Below are 16602 nucleotides of genomic sequence, written 5' to 3' on the forward strand. Positions count from 1 at the left end.
GCTCAAGCTGTAGCATGGTGGTTGTAGTAAACAAGGCATTCGCCATGTCCTGGGTAGTCGAGGTGGTAGTAGTGGTAGTAGTTCCGACAGATTATCTCTCTATCCACACACTTAACAATGCTACCCCCCAGCATTCTTAATAAAGAAACAAAGGTCGTATTTACATAAGTGTGGGAGGGCAGCTTATACCTTCATGACATTCAAAATGTTCATTTTTCTCAGCACTCTGAGCCCTTTTCTTTGGGCTGCCTCCTCCCAGCTGGCGGTTGGCCCAAAGTTCATTGTTTATTCCTCCCCAATAGCCCATATGGCCACTCTTCAACTGAAGTTCTTGAAATGACGTGGAGGGCTCAGAAAAAATTGCACAAAGGGCCCACATGCCCATTCACAAGGTCTTCGGCTATCATCTGGCCCACAACAGAGGGCCTTCGGCCCTTGTGGCCCATGAACAAAGATCGCACAGCAAGTGAGCATTCACAAGCAGGTAAACAGGCCGGCAGATGCTGTTGCAGACTGACAGGTGGTGATGTAGGCGAGCACATGGTCAATCAGGTAAGGACTGGCAAGCAGGCTGGACAGCCAACTTCACCCTACGTTATCCTACTCTGGACTATCCTCCCCCATAAACTGTGTTCCTCCATACTATATTCACCCTTCCTAACTGTTCTAACCTCTCTATCCGATTTCGAGATTCTAATTCTGGCTCTAATGCTAATCCTAAACCCATGAGTGTCTCAGGTACATAGTAAGGGGGTTGATGTGCAGTGTCCCATGGAACTCATTGGAGAAGCAGCATGAGGAAGGACTCTCCCTTCTCCCTATCAATTTTGGGCCAATAGGTCACAAGCACAGGCCAATAATCTACTCTTTACTGGTGGTTGAGACATTGATGATGCAAAGGAGAAGCATTTGCACTCTAAAATAATATTTCAAAATAGGTTATCCCTCTGCTTACTTTCAATCCCCTTAAAAGTGGTTTGAAAAACTAATTTCCCGCTGCTTCGCATGCTGGTGCTCTATTCGGATTGGGCCAAGTTCTCAGATTTTCATTCTGTGCTCCTGTGCAATCTCGTGGCTGGGCAGTGTGCCCCCTCTGCAGGATCTCCACCTGCTCTCTGGCGTGGCACCCCTGAGCTGCTGGGGCCACCTTGCGAGCTGCCATTCTCCATCTGAATTCTGGGGGGTGGGGGGGGGCTCACCTTCTCCTCCTACCAAATGCACTCCAGCACGTAGCACCTCAGGTCCTCTCCCGGACTGGGCCTACTTTAAAATTTAGTTGCTCTTCCCTGGGCTTCCATGGCCTGCCAGTGCACCCCAGCATGCAGGGCGCCCTTCGTCTTTGAGCACTGGCTCACTCGGACCACACTCCGAGCCCTTCAATTTCACTTTTGCACCCTTTGCAATTAAAACTTCCTTCAGTCAGCACCAAAACCTCATCCCAGTGAGGGGTGTGCTTCACACACATTCACACTTATCATTCTCTTCACGTCATGTCTCTCTACCAATTTGGGTTCTCTCACTCCAAAGTCCCATCACACTCACTGTTTTCACTCATCTATCGATTCCAAATCACTTGGGACAAGAAAAAGGAGGAAGGCATTCGAACCCACCAGTCTACCAATTATAAAGAAAAACAACTCATGCCCCATTAATTTAAAATGTCTCTAAACCCCTTTTGCACTATCCATTATACTTATCTGCTGCCTGTTTTTGTCTACGTAAACTGTACGCCGGCTGCCGGGGGAACCTTCAGTCTTGACCGTCATTCCCAGCAAAACCTGGCTGGTCTCTCGACGGGGCCCACACAAAACCTCGTCCGACCGGCCACCATGCCCCCAACCTTGCGCCATTGCTCATGGGCGACAATGTATGGCTTTGCCTCACATCCCCCTCCTTTCTATTGAGCTCATGGGGAATACCTCCCCCCCCCCCAATTTATCTGTTGGCCCCCTTATTTTCTAGAAGGCTTGCGGGGACCATGTGGCATGCACACCCTATGCCGTCTTCTTCTGGCACGCCGGGCTTTCCACAAAACGTGAAGGGAGCATGGCCATCTTCTTCTATCATTCGGGGGGCTGGTGCATGTGTGCTCCATCATGCGCTCCCCCTGCTTATCATCAGGCTCAATCCCAGCCAGACCCATCGAATCTGGAGAGCCGTCATGGTTCGAACCCAGCCTAATATTTTGTCATGTCGACGCAAAATATTTGTGTCGAAACATTGGTCTATTTTTAAAAAGAAAAGGTGTTACAATGATCATGTTTTTTTTTTTATTATTTTTTTTTTAAACAAAAATTAATTTATTTTGCAATATTAATGCAATAAATTTTCCAGACTTGCCAAGAGTGAGTTGGCAAAGGTCAGTAGCATCAGCAGCCATGGGGATTGAACCCATACCTTCAGGCAGTGAAGAAAGAAGCTTTTCATTGTTAAACCAAAATAGCCAACTCCTTTCAAGCACTCAGCTAATGAAAGGGTGAAGTTCATTTTAAAATTTGATTTCACACAGCTAGATACATACTATCATGATGCACTGCCATCCTTTTTCTCTCAGGGTGGGGGGAGAGGAGCAGTGTTGGGGACTTACACACTCAGTTTAAACAAATTTCCATGAAATCATCCTTAACTTGGCCTCAATTTAATTCCATAAATTACTTTTTAGACGAGCGAGTCACCTGGAGAAATGGCGATAAGTAAATAGCGAATGTGATTATTTGTTGATACACACGAGGAGCAATTGGGACAAAAATACTGAAATTCTCTCTGACAGTGGCACAGTTTATGACACAATTGTCATCTTTTACCAAAACATAGTCATGAGAAACACAGATGATCAAAGAGATAATACACAAGGTGATAAACCCAGAGACGATAAGCCAAGACCACAATATCAAAAGAAACGAGTGTTGTCACAAGAGTTCACCCCACACCAAAAAGCACAGGGACAAAAACAGAAAGAAGCCAAAGATTTCGGAATTTCAGCGTGGCATCAAGAGTATTAAACGACCCCTTCACCTGATCGATATTGAGTGGCGGGACATCCCGTGGAGTGTGGATGATTCGTGTGTCTCTCGGTACACCAATATGGGTTGGGTGGAAGTCTCAATTGTGACAGATGATCCATTGCTAAGGCAACAATTTGGCTGCATGGAAAGTCTGTGTTTGCCTCCAGCAAGGTTAGATGTAGTTGTCCAAACCCTGAAGATCTCACAGAGGCGAGCCAGAGAGCATGGATAACACTATGCAATTGTTACTTGTGATATGATTATTGCAAAACAAGTGATACAAATTCAGGCAAGTGAAACACCAACATATGACAATGTCATTATCTGCTTTGGCTAATTCCACATATACCTGGCATATTTTGGGTGTTTGGGATATTTCCTTGATGATTCACGTGGACATAGAATAATGACAAGAGACTTGAGTTCTTGCAGCAGGATCACTGAAAAGTTTTCCACTTGGAAAACACTTCAAATGCTGCAAACACATCCATCCATTGTTGGCTACTGCCATCCAAGTTTTTCATTTCAGAAATTTCTTAATTGGCACTCAATGGACAAATGCCCAACTCGATGCTTGAGATGATAACAAAGCTGAAAATGATCCCTCTGCTGAGATGATGCACACCATTGAAAGATCTGATGATTACTTGCAATTAATGACAGAATACAGCTGGTACACAGAGGAGACACAAGCTGGTCAGTAACGAAAGTACTGCCAAGTACTGGATGTCAATGTCAAGCTCGTGAATCTATTGATGGTGTTCAGCCAGGCATATAGGATTTATGATTCATTGAGATAAAATTTCCTGAGTGAAATCTGGTTAACAATCTTTGGGCATGAGCAATTTTGTGCAGACTACCTTAGAGGGTGCCACACGTTAGAGCTAATTTGTGGAAAAAAATTATTCAAGTAAATTTTTGTAAGATGGCCAGACAGATTCCTGAGACATTTTTACCCTAGAAATAACACTCAAACATTAAGGAAGAAAAAGGTCAAATCAAAATGTGCGAGTTATTCATTGACTCTAATAGAGCATTCAGTCTGAGTCTGGGAAATCAGTGGTTCAAGGCTGACCTCGGCCGAATCCTACAAAAGACTTAATATAGTAAGTGCTGCTTCCTTGGTTGATGTTCAGCATTTAAAAAGCATCGAGCACAGACATTCAACTATAGGTTGGAAACTTGAATGCAGACTTTAATCGGCCTAATGTCATCCTCCTGTGTTGAAGTTATGTTGTCTGTCTCCCGTTTATGGTGGCCATTCCTGCGCTGCGTTTGAAAAGCTACCCAAGCAAGCAAAGCTCAACATTCACTTTTGAAACAAGAAAATGAGCATTCAGAGATTGCAAACCCTCGCCAAGACTTGTTTAGTGTGGAGTTTGTGTGCTGGTGTGTTACATAATTAATAAGAAACATAATTAGAACTTCCACTTTATAACTGCCGGCAGTGATTACCGGGTACCAAGACGTCCCACTTGATTGAAAACCTGACCTTGACCCATGACATTTTTTATTATTATTCAATTGAATTTAGAATGGGATTAAAATAAATTCAATTCAAATCAAATGGAAGACCAAATCGGTACAGTCCTGCATTGGAGTCATCGGAAGGAACCTGAAAAAGCAAAAAGCAAAGATGAAGTCATCAGGAGGAACCTGGATAGGATTAGCATTTCAGCTGATGACACTGGTCCGCGTCATTTCAGAGGTCTAGGTTTTCTCAACGGTTCTTGTATGCTTTTTGCATGCTGAATTCAGAAATTTATCTAATTCCGCTCAATCACGTCAAGTTTTTATGCTATCTCAATTTTAAGGAAAAAAATAATCAAAATTTTTTTTTTTTTTAATTAGCATTTTTTAAAATTCAAAATCAGACTTGCATTGACAGAAAATGTACAAACTATATATAAAATGACGCACAAGTACCGTTAATGTGAAATTCAACATTAAAAAGATGAAGGAAAACAGCGACTGCTGGAGCGATTGAAGTTGGGTGTTGCCAGAAACAACGATTTATCTATATTTTTCTGAAATTGAAATGAAAGTAATTGAGAAGGCACTTTCTTCCACATTAAGTGTACTGGTGTGTCATTATATGTATAGTTTGTACATTTTCTGTCAAAGTCTGATTTTGAATTTAAAAAATGCTAATTAAAAAAATAAAAATTTAGATATTTTTTTTTCTTAAAATTGAGATAGCATAAATACTTGACCTGATTGAGTGAAATTAGATACATTTCTGAATTCAGCATGCAAAAAAACATATCGGGACCGTTGAGAAAACCTAGACGTCTGAAAAAAATATTTCAAATGCAGCCCAGTGTGATCCTTCTCCCCGAAAACACACACATGCACAGCCAAGTGAGCCTTTTTCAAAAAAAGAAATAAATCAAAAGGAACCCAGATCAAAATAAATAAATAAACATTTATTCCCCATCACTACTAAATCATGATTGTGAAGTTTCATGTCGATTAATTCAGTGGTTCCAGAGAAAACATTATTTAATATTTTTCTTCAATCCAATATGGTTGCCAAACCAAGTGACCTATGACATCATATGCGTGAACCTTTTCTTCCTCGCGGATAGGCGGTCTTACTTGTGAAGTTTCACCTTAATCTGTTCAGCCACTTCAGAGAAGAAGATTTTTGAAGGTTAAAAAAAAACAAAAAAAACAAAATGGCTGCAAATCAGGTGACCTATGACATCATCAATGTTTTTTTGAGGCAGATTCAACAATTTCGCAATGCTTACATTTTCACATTAAAATAACATTTACATCCCAATTTGTTAATTATGTACTTTTAAACGAACTTTCCTTCAAATTATTTTACTTTTCGTGATGTGAAGAGAAATGTTTTTTGTGTAGGAATTGAAAGTGGAATAAGAAGTAAAAATTTCGGGAGATCTTTTTAGGTCCTCGTGGAGGATCTCTAAGTCTTACTCACGTTGTTGTTCTTGTGGACTTTTTTGCTTCACAGCCTACAGTTATGACATCAAAATATCTCCGCTAATGGAAATCGCCTAAAAAAAATTATCTCCGAAACGAGGCAAGCTTTTTGAATTCTGTTTGCGGGAATTGAACAGGGCATTAGTAGAGATGAATTACCGCACATATGATGCATCACTATGACGTCATATCTATTTTATGACGTCATATCTATTTTTTGACATTTTTTGTATCACAACCCAGAGTTTTCATCGGATCTTCGTGAAGCTTGCCATGTATATGCAGAAAGCCCACGCGCAGGCAGTAACCATCTCCGATTTTGGAAATTCTTCCGAGAAAAATAGTTCACGTCATAATGACAATCGCCGATACCTTTATCTCCGAAACTAGGCAAGCTGTTTGAATTTTGTTTGCGGGAATCAAGCCGGGCATTAGCACAGATAATTCATCGCAAACCTGGTACATCACAATGACGTCATATTCGTTTTTATGACGTTATCATTAAGAGGACGAGGATCTTAGCTCATTTGAGCTTGTTCTTCATAAAAACCACGGTGTAAAACAAAAAACTCGGTATCGATGACTGATGGTAATATTATAACATGAGCCGAGAAAAATGGCGCCGTGATTGTTTTGCTTTTTGATGTTCTGTTTTAAATTTGAACCGTTTTACTTTTTGATATTTTTAAACGGTGTACGGCGGCCATAGCAGTGTAGTTCGCAGCAGTCCATAAACCGCAGCCAATATGTTTTCGTAATGCGTTGTTTTTATTTCAAGCAGTTGTGTGGCATTGAGGCGTTGCGTAATTGATTGTGCATTTGACGTACATGTTTTTGTTTTTTTAGAATCATGTTATTTATCGTCCCAGTGTGCCCCACCTCCTCAAATTGAAATTACTCAGGAGGACTGGCCAAATAGTAGCAACATGTCCCGTGACGTAATTTCCGGGTAACTCGCGGAAGCTGTTGGTCTCGCGCGAGACGAGCTGCGGGGACCGTGTGACGGTTGAATTTGCGTCGCTGAACCAGGTCCGAGGTTCGAAGTTTGAGGTACGGGCGACCGAAATGTTGTTGTTTGTTATTTCCGGAAGAATTGTAAGTCGTTGAATGCAGCTTGTCTGCAATGGAGCACACTGTCCCCACCGCCGTGTCTTGTGCGATTCCGTGTCCCGGGTGTCGGTCGCCGCCCATCCGGCTCTGCTCGATGACTGGCTCGCCCCACGCTCCACAACTCTGGAAACCTCCTTGTTTTTCTTTTTTCGCCCATTTTTTTTACTTTTCCTCTTTCTATCCGTGTGTTGAGGTGTATTTGAATTTCCTATTTTATTTTATTCCTTTTTTCTGATTCTTTCCCATCAATGTTTCTTCGTGGTTTCTTGTCCGATTTCTTCACGTGCCCCCCCCCCCGTTCCACCCACCATCACCACGTGATTTCGTTGATTCACAGTTGGCCCCCGTTGCCCTGGCCGTGGAGGTTGTGGATAGTTTTTTCCTCACTTCCTTGTGCTAATGCTCGGAGGGGTTCACTTCCTTGAAGGACGGGGTTGAGTTTCGGCATTTCCAAACCCACACCGCAACGAGCTCACGGACTGTGGTTAGTCGAACGCTAAACCACTGGAAACACGTGGTGCTCAATTTTTTTTAACGACCTATGTTTCCGATGTATTGGTTCATGAGCGCCAGCCAGAGTGACCACTGTATTCGTTATGTCTGTGTGTCTGTGTGTCTGTCTGTCCAGAGCATAACTCCGTGCACTTTTATCCGATCTTGATGAAACTTGGTTATGTGTTCGATATCAATGTCTAGTTGTGTTTTCCTGGATGAGGGCTTGCTATGCCCATTGTGGGCGGAGCCACGCCCAAAAAAATATCCATTTTTCGTGGGTAGTGGGATTAAAAATCTATCTTCTCCTCCGGAATTGACTGAATGGAATGGGTTCTTCGGTATTTGAATAGCAAAATGAATTATCTAAAACTTGTTGTCCGATTTTTCATTTTCGTCACAAGGTCAAAAACTTACAAAATTGCGAATTTTGACATAAAAATCATACGACCGCCCAAACTTTGAGAGCGAGGATGACAATATTTTTTTATGCATAATCTTGAGGTCATTCCCCACCTAAAGTCTTGAAACCATTTTGCTCTATCTCGAACACCTTGCCCGTGGCGCCCCCTTCAACTTTGTTTTTACGCCGATTTCATCGAAGTATGGATAATCCGAGGAGTGCGAAATGCCATATAGCCTATATGGCATTATATTGTTCCTGGAATGTTCTGGAGGAAGTTTTGCACCAAAGGTCATAATTCTTGACCTTTGACCTTTTAAAGGCTACAAAGGTCAAATTTTCAAAGTTGTGGGAATCGAACTGGGTTTTTGACATTCTTCGACGAACTAACTCCAATAAGCTATAGCACGTATCCTGTTTCCTTATTTTAATGTCCACAACATTGTTTTGTTACCTTTAAAAGTTATGCAAAAGTCAAATTTTCAAAGTTGTTTAACGAAACCGGGTTTTTGACCTTCTTTGACGAACTAACTCCATTAAGCTATAGTACGTATCCTGTTTCCTTATTTTAATGTCCAAAACATTGTTTTGTGACCTTTAAAGGTTATGCAAAGGTCCAATTTTTAAAGTTGTTGAACAAAACCGGGCTTTCGACATTTTGCAGCGAATAACCCGTCACCATGTTGATCATTTTTATAACTTGGTCAAAAATTATCACTGTCTCATCCTTGACTTCTGAAACGATCTACATCATCAAATACCGCTCGTGAACCATTGTCGTCTTCAGACTTGTTTTTATTTTTTGTGAAAAGCAATGAACATGATTTCAACTTGTATGAGCTGTCTTTGCAAAACACGTTCAGATTAGACTTGGTGAGAATAAAATTGGTTGGGGTTTGGGGGATATTAAAATGTAGTCATTTTAGCTCACTAAATGTGGAACTCCCAAAATTCAGAACCCCTGCCCCCCCCACCCTCCTCACTCCCCATCCACACCCCACACCTCCACTGCTTTTGTTCCTCTTTTTCTCGTGCTTGTGTACCCGCTTTCCAGAAGCTGAGACATTTTCCTCAATCGCTTTGTGTACTGTATAGCCTGGTGTTTTGCTTAGTGGTTAGGGTGGTGGCTTGGGATCCTCAGGTCTTGAGTTCAAGCCCCGTTGGCCACTGAATTAATACATCAGGGAGTTGACTCAGTCTGTCATCATTCCGAGGTCGGTGAAATGAGCACCAGTGTGTACTGGTAGAGGGGCACTGCATCGGTGACAGTCACACTTCCAAGAAATGATAACTACCCCGGCAGCTAAGCTGCCATATGCAAGAAGAAGAAGTGTACTGTACTCCCCCTCCCCCCCCATCCATACTCACAATGCTTAGTACCAACATTAACACTTCCTAACTAATCCAACACTTTTAACCTAATCCAACACTTTTACTTGCAGATTACTGTGTTTTCTCCCCATCCCTCCACCTTTCCTGTTCGTTCATAACTTTGCTTGTTTTGTCCAAGAGAATTCATACCCTACATCCCCTCGCTTTTCCACAAGCCTTGATCTTTTAAAAGATGGTGGAATTGGGCTGAATGAAGAGGCATTTGCTGTTAATGGGTGAGTTTGTCTCATGTTTCAAAATGTACTTTGCAAGAGACTAATTATCATTCTCATAAAGTAATTACCTCTGCTACCGAAGGTGAACCGAGGTTATGTATTCACTTCTGTCTGAGTGTTTGTGAGCAGCATGTCTCAAGAAATTGTGGACAGATACAGACAGTTTTTTTTGGACAGGTTGGGTGTGCAACTAGGACGAATTGATTAGATTTTGGTGAGAGATTGTGCCAAAAACGATGTATAGGACGAGTTATGACAAAACTCGGTGGATGAGTTGGGTCGGTGACGAGAACAAGTCGATTAGATTTTGGTTCATGTCCAGATACAGATACAGCCTATCAATGGGAACCAAAATGTAAACTGTTCACCTTGGCGTAGGTATGTGCTCTACCGAGTGCAGTTCTAACTTGAACTGGAATCTTGTACATCCGCAAGCGAACACTTAACCAATGTCAAATGAAAGGGAAGACGCCAGACCTATGTCGACTTGAATTACTGAAAGGAGTGTGGAAATGTATTTTTGTATCAAATCTTGCCTGGATTGATTGAAATGTAGATGCACAGCAAGCCAAAGCATTAATATTGCAAAAATAAATTAAATTTTTATGCCATTCCTTCATTTTCTGAGCCAATCTTCTCCAAATCTGGCATTGAGGTACCTGGGTCCAATACATCCAACCCCATTTTTACATTTTCCATTTGGAACCAGTTCTTATTTCTGAAAATTTGGCACAAAGGTGCTTTCAAAAACAACCTTGTGGTGGTCATTTGAAACCATTTCAGATTGGAGTCGTTTTTAGAAATGTAGTGTCAAAGGATAAAATTTGTCCCAAAATTGTTTTTTTACTTCCCATGTCTGTTTCTTCCACCAATCTCAATAATTTGGGAAATGACACTTTAATCACAGACCATATAGACCAAAGCAAACCCTCAAAAGCTTTCAATATTCTGCCGTACACCTTGTGTGATCACCTTTTATTCTGCGTTCACACATGGTGCACGGTGTAACACTGATGCGTGCATCAAGTCGACAGCCAAAGGCCAAGAAAATGAAGAAAGAGGAAGGCTGAAACATTGTAATGTTGCTAACACTAATAAGTGGAGGTGAGGAATGAAGTATTAAGCCACAGCAGAGCAGACCATCGCACCTGTCAGATTAACCCCAGCTTGTTCATTCCTTGATTGTCACCACTGCCATTTTTTTTAAAATTTATTCTGATATTTTGGTAGCCTTACCCATTTCCAATGGCCTGGGGGAGTCTATTGTAATCTTTCTGTGTGAGTCAATTTGCCCATCTCCTTTGGTATAGATAGTTAATTCTCAGATCTGCTGTAATCTATATGTACCTTGATGAGGCTCTGCATTGCTCATGGCTCAGTCTTGTTTATAGCATTGTGAAAGCTTTTAAATAAGTGCTCTGTCATCCAAGCTGTTGTTTTGTCTGTTATAAAGAAACTTGTTTTCTGTCAACGTACTTATGTTATTGTTTGTCTATTTTTATTACCTCTGCCACCGAAGCTTATTTTGCTGCAATCCGGTGCATATTTTTTTAAAGTTTAGAGAAAGGTGGACAGAGGTTATGTTTTCAGTCTGTGAGTTGTGTGGATGGATCTCTCAAAAAGTCTCAAGAAAATCTCAAAAAGTTGAGAAAAAGAATATCTCAAAAAGTTGTGGATGGATTTGGACGAACTTTCTGGAGAGGTTGGGTGTGTAACATAGACAAATGTATTATATTTTAGGAAAGATCCGGATACTCGAATTTATAAAGTGATTCTTCATGATTGGGAGAGGGCTAAAAACGATATATATATATATATATATATATATATATATATATATATATATATATATATATATATATATATATATATATATATATATATATATATATATATATATATATATATACACAGTCAAAGCTCGTTACTATGCCACCTCGCTTCTATGCCACTCTCGCTATTATACCACTTTTGCTTGGTCCCGACAAAATTCAATACAAAATAAATTTACTATGCCACCCCCTACTCTCGCTACCATGCCACTACTGTGTGACTGTTAAAAGGCACGAGTCGTGAAAAAGTCTGTATTGCGCAGTGCTCGATTATCACACTCACGTCCAAAGGCGAAGCGACGAACTACAGTCCAGCTGCGCACAACATAACTCAATACGTACGCGCATAGTCAGACTGTGTCAAAACACGCGATTCTTCTCCCCGATGCCAGCCACAACAAGCCAATCACAACACGCACAACGAGACACAAAAAGCATGAGCACACACACAGACACGCAGGCACACGTACAACAGTGACATCATTTTTTTTCAAATTCAGCCCATAATGTCAGCTCAAAAACGCAAGCGAACCGACTTTACGCTGAAGGAGAAGAAGGAGATCATCGATGCCGTGAAGAAGGAGCCGAATCAGTCCAAGTTGGCCAGGGAGATTAGCAAGAAATGGGGCGTCGAAGTTAAGAGAACCACCGTGAAGGGCATTCTCAGCAAGAAGGATGCAATCGAGGCTGCAATCAAAGCTGGATTTCCATCGAAGCGCATGAAGTTGACGCAGGCTCACGACCCAAAGCTTGATGAGGGAGTGCTCATGTGGCTGAAGCAATCAAGAGGACAGAATGTGCCTGTCAGCGGCGATCTGATCAAGGAGAAGGCGATGAAACTGGTCGAGCTGATGCACATCCCAGACTTCATGGCGAGCGACGGTTGGTTGGGCAATTTCAAGAAGCGCCACGGCATCACGTTCAAGACAGTGCAGGGCGAAGCTGGAGCGGTGGATTCGCAATCCCTTCTTGAGTGGCAACAACAGGTTCTCCGGCCCTTACTCGGGCAGTTCTCCGCAGACGACGTCTTCAACCTGGACGAGACTGACTCTTCTGGCAGCTGCTTCCGAACAAGACCATGGCTTTCAGGGGAGAGCGTGTACTGGAGGAAAGAAAAGCAAGCAAAGGATCACTCTTCTGGATGGGGCAAACATGAGCGGCAGCGAGAAGTTCCCTCTTCTGGTGATTGGCAATTCCAAGAAACCCCGTGCCTTCAAGAACAAAGAGATCCCGGTCAAGTACAAGGCGAACTCGAAGGTGTGGATGACGGCGGAGCTTTGAGGAGATGTTGCGTGCGTGGGACGGACGACTCGGCCAGCAGGGACGCAGAGTGCTGGTCTGTCTCGATAACTTCTCTGGCCACCCTCCCGAGCTCGAGCTGAACAACATCCAACTGGTCTTCTTCCCACCCAACACGACAGCCAATTCGCAACCAATGGATCAGGGAATCATAGAGAACCTCAAGCGCCACTACAAGAAGCTCCTGCTATGCCGCCGGCTTGAGGCCATAGACGAGGGAAAGGAGTTCAAGTTCACGTTGCTCGACGCTCTACACGTCGCCCGGCGTGCTTGGGAGCAGGTCGGCAAGTCGACGATCAGGAACTGTTTCGCGAAGGCCAAGTTCATCGAAGAGGAGATCCAAACTGAGCCACAGGATGCGGAGCTGCCCGACATCTGGGAAGCTCTGCCTGCCGAGGAAAAGATGCACGAGAACGAGGAGATCGAGCTGTCTGACTTTCTCGAAGCCGACGAGCGCCACGACCGGCGGGTATTTCACGCTGGAGGAGATTGCGGAGGAGATTCTGTGCAGCGAGGAGCCGCTGGAAAGCGAAGATGATGAGGTAACTGGCGAGGAGTAAATCGCTCCGTTCGAGGAAGCCCAGCGCGCTTGTAGCACCGTCCGGAAGTTCATGCAGCAGAGAAGCGGGAAGCCCGGTGTGATGCAAGCGTGCGATCGGCTAGACAACGAGATGCACGAGATCCGCCGAAAGAAGATGCGCCAGCCGACGATTCTTGAAAGCTTTGTGTGTCGTGAATTTCTCGCCATGCCATATGTTAGTGTGTGAACTCTGTTAGTGTGTGTATGTTCTCCGTTCGCTTAGCTTATACAACAGTCGTGCCTTTTACTTGCTGGAATAAATTTTGTCTAAAGATTAACTACAGATGGGTAACTTGAGAAAATAAGGCCGTTTTTACAAAATCTCGTTACTATGCCACTCTCGCTACTATGCCACTTTTGCTCGGTCCCGACGGGTGGCATAGTAACGAGCTTTGACTGTATATATATATATGAGCCTGGTGTTGGCGCAGTGGTTAGGGCAGCAGCTTGGGATCCAAAAGGTCCTGAGTTCAAGCCCCGTTAGGCCACTGAATGAATTAATACACCAGGGGGTTGACTCGGCCTGTCATCCTTCCGAGGTCGGCGAAATGAGTACCAGTGTACTGGGCCGGTGTATACCCCGGTTAAATTAGGTGTACCATATCCCTGTGTTGTAAGAGGCGACCAGGGTTGCATCAGGAAGGGCATCCGGTGTAAAACATGTGCCAAGTCACTATGCGGATCATACGGATGATCCGCTGTGGCGACCCCGAACGGGAGCAGCCGAAAGAAGAGATATATATATATATATATATATATATATATATATATATATATATATATATATATATATATATATATATATATATATATATATATATATATATATATATATATATATATATATATTTTTTTTTTATATATATATATATAATATATATATTATTTTTTTTTTTTTCACACATGTATGCCTGGTGTTGGCTTAATGGTTAGGGTGGCGGGCTTTGGATCCGAGGGTCCTGAGTTCAAATACTGCTCAGGTGGGACTAACTCGGCCTGTCATCCTTCCGAGGTCGGCAAAATGAGTGCCAGCATGCTGGTGTACTGTCGGAGTGGCGACCCATTCAGGATTGTGCCCAATAGCCAAGGAGACTGCTTAAGCAGCACCAACGCTCTGCACGGAGTATGGTCCCAATCTCCTCCTCCTCCTGCTCCTCGTGGTGATTTTGAAATATATATATATATATATATATATATATATATATATATATATATATATATATATATATATATATATATATATATATATATATATATATATATATATATATATATTGTAATATTTTATAGATGACCGCAAACACTCCTGTATAAATACGCAAGGCACTTTTCAGATAAAATTATCAGGAAAATACAAAATTTATTTCTATAACCCACACTCCCATAATTGACTCCAGCAAAAATTTTGTTTTCTTAAAAGCAGAGTTTTGCTGATCTATGGAGAGAGCCATTTTAGATTGTGTTTAATTCGGCACAACGAATGACTTTTCACTTTCATGAAACACAATATATGATGAATGATGTGGCATGTTCAATGTCCCTACAAATCTTACTGAGTGATATTGACATCGATCAGATTAGGCAGAGTAAGACCTCGTTAGTAACTCCAGATGTTGGTGAGTCATTAGCTTATCAGTAATTCTCAAACCTTCCACTGTGCTGCAATGCACGTGTCAGTCCCTAAACTTATTTTGCTGCAAATGGAGGTTTGTATTTTAAAAGCTTAGATAAATGTTTTAAAGAAAACTCATGCTTTATAACTGACCAATTTTAATTCTTTGAAATAATTGTGATGCAGAACAAGAAGTATATGTTTGTTGCGTAGGATATCCCACAATGCACTGCATTTTGAAGATGGACTTTAACATGAACCCAATCTCTCCGGTACCAAAGGTTGGTCTTGTGTCGCTGTGAGCAATCCGGAGAAACAGCTCACTTTCGCTCGTGTTGATAACATGCATCCAAAATGTTTCCCAGATATTTCCTGGAGGGGGGGGGGGGGTATGGCTTGTACATGAGTGTTCATGTTATTTGGACTCTTCGCTTGTTTTTGCTTTTTAATATTATTATTATTTTTTTAATGCATCTTTCTCTTTGTGTGCCATCTGAAAGTATTTTAAAGCTGAGCTGTGGTATAATTGGATGGAAAAAAACCCTTAACGTATTTTGGTCCTTCCTTTCAATGAAACGGGCTTACACACACGCACACGCACACGCACACGCACACACACATCGTAGCATGACCCTTTTTATGTTATGTTGGTGTTTCATCATCTTCATGAAATGTTAATTCAGCTACTTGAAATAATGTTATAAAAGCTTGCCGATTGACAGTGAAGAGCTGCAAGGTTGTATGCGATCATAATGGTCAAGTTTGGTGCAGTGTTGATGTGGGTGATCATGTGAGCCGGTTTCAGCACTGTCAAAACGCCTTCGACTATGGAGTTACACAGCTCATGCAAAATGGATGCAATACTGTTGTGTGGCTTCCCTTTTCTCAACTCCTTTTCTTGTCTGTGCTGCTTTTGGCAAAACTATTCCTCATCGTTGCACAGTATCGCCATTTGACAGATTACATTTGGTGCACTTGTAGACTTGTAAAAAAGAATTACAAAAAGGTACTTTGCTTTACGCAAAGTGCTGAATGCTCGTAGCAAAGTGTTTGTTACTAGCAAAGTACTGAATGAAACTCCACAGTTGCTGTAAACTCCCTAACTGCTACCTTTGGAGTCGAGTGGCTCCTCTGGACATTTGTCTCACCCTGGTTAATTTTATTCTTCAATTCCCTTTTTCAAATGTACTATTATGGATTTCAGATTTTAAGCATGCTTAATAGTGTGCAAAACGTTCACATGATTACTTTTCAATTGTTGATTTGTATCACCGTGCATTGCTGGAAAGTATTGTTAGTCTTGCCTCGAAGGTATGTGTGCGTGTGCCCACGCCCGTCCGTCCACATCTACATATTTTCGTTCTATTTTATTTTATTTTCTCTGCAATCGCTTCTCCAATTGATATGAAACTTTCAACATTAGAGGGACTCTCCATAAAACTGATGTCATAGGTCATATTGTTGGGCAGTCCTCGTGGATTAAAGGAGAAAAAAACAGACATCATCTCTGAAACTATTCAACGAAAAACAATTGAAACTTGGCCTATGTCATCAACTCCCATGGGGTATATAGGGTAATACTGATGTGATCAGTGAAGTGGTATTCCGGCCATAATTGGTTGAATCGAAATCCTTATCCCCAAAAAATTGAAACTTCATCTATCTTATCTTTGACTCAATGTGAATGAAGAATTAAATTTACTAGAAGCACCC

At 41.9% G+C, this 16602-nt stretch overlaps 1 protein-coding gene across 3 annotated transcripts in view; it reads left to right on the forward strand.

The window, feature by feature from the left end:
• The first annotated feature begins 6841 nt into the window (after positions 1-6841).
• Positions 6842-16602, forward strand: part of ARHGDIA (Rho GDP dissociation inhibitor alpha) — a 105055-nt gene continuing 95294 nt past the window's right edge. The window contains exon 1 of one of the 3 annotated variants that reach the window (XM_085886388.1): positions 6842-6983. The gene's annotated coding sequence lies outside the window, so the exon portion shown is untranslated. Of the gene's footprint in view, positions 7005-16602 lie in introns of all 3 variants that reach the window. The other 2 variants (XM_085886380.1, XM_085886387.1) reach the window with 2 other exon arrangements.

This window comes from Eptatretus burgeri, chromosome 1 (assembly GCF_056783735.1).
Source record: "Eptatretus burgeri isolate ZD-2024b chromosome 1, Ebu_testis_v1, whole genome shotgun sequence".
Taxonomy (NCBI): Eukaryota; Metazoa; Chordata; class Myxini; order Myxiniformes; family Myxinidae; genus Eptatretus; species Eptatretus burgeri.